The sequence below is a fragment of the Humulus lupulus genome, chromosome 8, assembly GCF_963169125.1.
Source record: "Humulus lupulus chromosome 8, drHumLupu1.1, whole genome shotgun sequence".
Classification (NCBI taxonomy): Eukaryota; Viridiplantae; Streptophyta; class Magnoliopsida; order Rosales; family Cannabaceae; genus Humulus; species Humulus lupulus.
Window position 1 is genome coordinate 82,769,056 of NC_084800.1, and position 4,914 is coordinate 82,773,969.

A 4,914-nucleotide genomic window follows, 5' to 3' on the forward strand; every position below is an offset into this window, starting at 1 on the left:
GGGACAGGAACGCGTAGGCCGCGACGGCCCGGGCGCTCTGGACATCGCCAATACCGTTCTTGCTGAGGACGAACCCGGAGGGACGTCCCAGACCCCTCCAATGGGCCAAGTCTGGAGTCCCTGGTCCGTACCAGTCCCCTTGGGCAATATTCAAACCAAGGGACCTTGGGCCGGGCCCATATGCCGAGCTGGTCCTCTGATCGTGGGCCAGGGCGAAGGCCCAAAGCCCCTGCAGGAAATGGGGATAACATTTACCCCCCAAGTCTTCACCCGAGCTTGCCGGGAGGAGGGTTGCATCACCCTCGGGGCGCTCACCAAGTTGCCTCCCCAGTTCCTGCCCGAGCTAGGAGGCTCGGCCGAAAGGCCGTGGCATTGGCAGGTTGCTTAGCCCAGATCGTTTACCGTGATCCGGGGACGTTTACCTTTGGCCTGCTTTAAGAAAACGACACACGTGTCGCCATGTGATTGCTGCAAGGGCCTTGAAGAGTCGCCTAGGCCTCCCAAGGGCCACTAGGCCTAGACTAGGGTGTCAGTGCACATCACGAGGCGTCACATCCGCATGGGGGGGGGGGGGGGTCATCATTAATGTCCCTGGAACGAGGTGGACCGTAGGATGGGGGGTCTTTTGGCTTCCGCCACTCCAGGGCCGTCGGATTTGAGACGTCGAGGATCCAGACCACAAGGACTCATAAATGCCCCCTGCGCGATTCTTGATCGTCAGATGAAGAGGCACCTGACCGTTGGATCGTGGGCCAGAATTTAGGGGCTGGTATAAATACCCCCAGAGAACAACATTCGGCACTTTTCCAACTTCGAACCAGCTTAAGAAAAACTCGAACGCTTGTTAGAGCTTTGCATGTCCGACCTCGCCGACGAAATACTCCGCCGCCTGCTAGTTCTGCGTCGCCGCCTGTTTCCCATAGTCCCAACCTTCGCTCTTAAACCTGACGACGCTTCTCGGGCTTGTCCCGTCGACGAACTACTGCACCGGCTGTACTACTTCAAGAACGAGGTTCTGCCATCCTTACGGTCGGACAACCACAAGCCTCAACGGTCAACACCACACAGTAAGTCTTTTTTAACTCTGTTACCAACTTTGTGAACTTATGCTCTCTAGATGCATGCGTCTAGGCTCTGTGCTTTAGAATTCGCTAGGAAGGCTGCCTGGTTTGGGTTACACCGTACTCGGATGCTTCCCGGACAAGGGGTGGACCTTGTTGGGTTTTATGCCCTTATAAAACCATGTCGGACATGTAGCACGATTTCATATTATCTATAAAAGTAGTAGAAATCATTTAGTTTGACAACTGTGTTGCTTTCTTGTTTTATTACATGATTATTGAAATAATACAAACATTTATAAAATCCCGAACATATGGATAGTTACAATTATAGTGACTAGGTCACAGTGGATTATAGTTGAAATTATATGTTCAAAAGAACGAGTCCTAAGATTAGATCAGTGCATTGGATTTTCACTGATTAGGCAATCTACGATATGATCTACTTACACATTCAGGGTGTGATGTCTTGTCCAAGGCATTGACCAAGTAGATAAGATCGGATGTATTTAGTTACATCGGACTAGGACCGATATTGATTATTGATTGATAAATAAGTATCGTTGTTATCAAATCTAATCAATGTCACAACGTTGACCATATATTAAGTCGATCTTAATTCTGAGTGATAATATTCTACTAATTATATTATTTAAATCTTTTGACTTGTTCGTTACCAGCTTACCCTACGATCTAGCCCATACTTACATCTTGGAGATTTATTAGTGTAATTGAGTGGGAGTATTATTCATAGATACGAAATCTATAACTTCTGTATGAGAAGTGAAAAGATGATTTCCTTAATTGCTTTGTTCAAAAGGTTAAATGATTGAGATCTCATTTCTGTGATTAAGTTCACGGAAATATCATTTATAAGGAACTTAGTGGGAGTTAAGGATAAAATACTGATAAGGGGTAAAACGGTAATTCACACCCAGCTCGTTAGTAAGTCATCGATAGAGGATTGACTAATTGTAATGGTTATAACAATGGATAACGTATTTATGGTTTTGAAAATACGTTCTATGAATTCAAGAGTTCAATTCCGAGTCTATAGTGGAGTCACGAGGAATTAATAAGGTAGTGAAATTATTCGTAAATAAATTCACGGTAACTTGTTGGAGCTTGATTTCATGGATCCATGGTCCCCGCATCACCTTTGAGTAAATCATCTAGAATGTCTCAATTAATTGATTTAATTATCAATTAGGATTTTTAAAAAGTTGACTAGGTCAATTTTAGAAAATTTACAGAGATATGGGATTTAGAGAATAAAAGAGAATCTTTGGGTAAATTTATTAATATTGATAAATTGGTATCAATATAAATAAATAATATTAAATCAAGTTTCAAATTATAATTAGTTAATTTGAATAAGGATTTAATTAATTAATTAAAATAAATAAATAAATAAAAGGTTTTGAATTTAGGCCTAGTTGGGATTTAAATTCAAAACAAAAAGATTGGGCCCAAGTCCATTTATGGCAGCCCAAGGCTTTTATTTTTGTTTATTATTTTTAATTAATTTAAATTTAAATAAATCTCATTAAGTTGCCTGTATAAGGAATATGATATCTAGGGTTTTTCATAAGGAAGCAAGTCAGTCTCAGTTGATTTGGGTAAGTGAAAACCTAGGCACTCTAATCCTTTCTTAGCCACTCTCTTCTTCTTCTCTGCAAGATCTCTATCTCATGTGTTGAGAACCAGCCCACACTAGTTCTAGGTTGATCAAAGGTTTGGTGAGGAAGACTGTGTTGCTGATCTTGTTCAATCTCTTGATAATACTCTGCTACAGAAGGGAATCAAGGGTTAGAGAGATTGAAGGATGGAGTTGTTCCAGTTCCGCTGCGTAATGTAAGTTTTTACTTTACTCTATATTTGTATCAATTTCATAGGAGCATGTTCTAGGAATTTGCATGTTTGTTTGATAATATGTAAATTGCATGAAAATAAATAAAGATCCTGCAATAAGTTTTTCCTACAGACCTTGTAGCCTTCTCTCCCGATCAGGGTCCCGGGGCTTTTCGGGGTCCCGGGCCTGATCCGACGAGACTTCAAGCAATCCTTAGGAGACTCCCTGTACCTTGACCGAATTTTTTGGGTTTAGGTACTGACTGCTTGGTTTTTCTTTCTTTGTTCCCAGATCGTCAATCATGGCCACGGGCGTCACACTCCACCCTGAAGAAGAGGTCAATAGGGCCCCTGTAGTCGTTCCCGGATCCAAGACGCCCACAGGCCACAGGTGGGAAATGGACGTAACGACCAACTCGTTCCGGAACTACCGGATGATGCTGCTCCTGGAGACGTGACTGGGCATCGAATCAACTCTGGGCCTCTTCCACAATCGCGTGGCCAGGCTTGAGGAACGGGCGCATACGTCTGTGGAAGGGTTCGGGGCCTGGAGCGCCGGTCATATCAGCGCGGGGGCTACGCTCCCGCTTCATGACTATTTCGTGCGGTTCCTGAAGTATGTGGGGATCGCACCGTTTCAGCTATTGCCGCAATCGTACCGCCTGCTGGCTGGGTGGAAGGTGTTCTGTGTCGCGAAGGAGATCGCAGAGCCTACCCCCGCGGAAGTCTTGTATTTCTACAAGTTGGTGCCGCAGGTCAACGTCAAAAACAAGAGCCTGGACGGCTTCTATAGGCTGCAGCCGTGGAGCGGCTATCCTGCTCCTACCAGCACCTGGAGGCACCCTCCGGATGTCAGGCATTACTGGTTCATGACATCCGGGTTCCTTATTGACAAGAACCCCACACTGCTGCTGGACTTCCAGCGAGTGGGTAAGTATTCCTCCGGACCCTCTCTTTTATTCATCTTTTGCTTCCACCTCTTATCGTATCTTCCAGGTCGCAGGTCCCTTCATTCAAACCCCCCTTACCGAGTTCCTCCTGGAAAGGAGGAGGTTCTATGCCAAGTTGACCGCGGAGGAGCTGGACGTTGGGGGCAATGTCAATGATGACAACCTCCAGCTGATAGGGTTGCTTGCGGCCACCCAGACCATTGTCATCCCGAGCCTCTGGGGCATCCCGTGCGAGAAGGACGCCGAGGTCCGGGAGCAGCTGGCCCTTGATCACATTGCCACGGTGGTGAGGGCGGCGCGGGCCGACGCGGCCCGGCGTAGAAAGAACCAGCTCCCGGCAGAAGCGGCCACTTCGGAAGAGCTGGAGGAGCTATTCGAAGACGCCCTACCAAACGCAGGGACTCCCGAGGCTAGTGTATCGGGGCGAGGTAACTCCCCTTTAATCTTGAATTACGCTCCCCAAGTCGGGGACTTAGCTAGGGATAGGCTAGGACCGCCGGGCCCCGCGTTTGGGGCTGACGCGGAGATGAGGCCTTCGTCTCCTGTCCCTGTGGGATCAGAGGTCCTAATGTTCCTGTTCGGGTTCCTCCAGTACGGGGGGTTCCTGACCCCGGACGACGCAGGAGATCGGGTCCACTCTTTCGCTTTAAGGGAAATGAGTCTCGCCCGGGGCTTAGATGAGGGTTCGTCCCGGGCCGTTTCTTACTGTATTTTCATCTGTTTTTCTTATCGTCCTAACTCCTTTCTCCTGTACTTTTGCAGAGGATTCCGACATGTCCAACCCGGCCAACGAGATGAGGAGACTCATCAAGGAACAGTCGGCCAAGAAGGTGGCCAGGAGGGCAAACGTTGTGACGGACACGGAGCCCCTCCCCGCCAGTGAAACACCCGGGATAGTGCCCTGTCCAAGTGAGGCTCTGGCCGTGGTTCCCTTCCAGGCCGTGGAGCCGGCCGCAGGCGTCTCTTCGGACCAGCCCCCGATGATTGATTTGGAAGCGGGCGAAGCTGCCAGCCGGAGCTCAGGAAAGAGGGGCCCGGAAGTCGATGCCGGG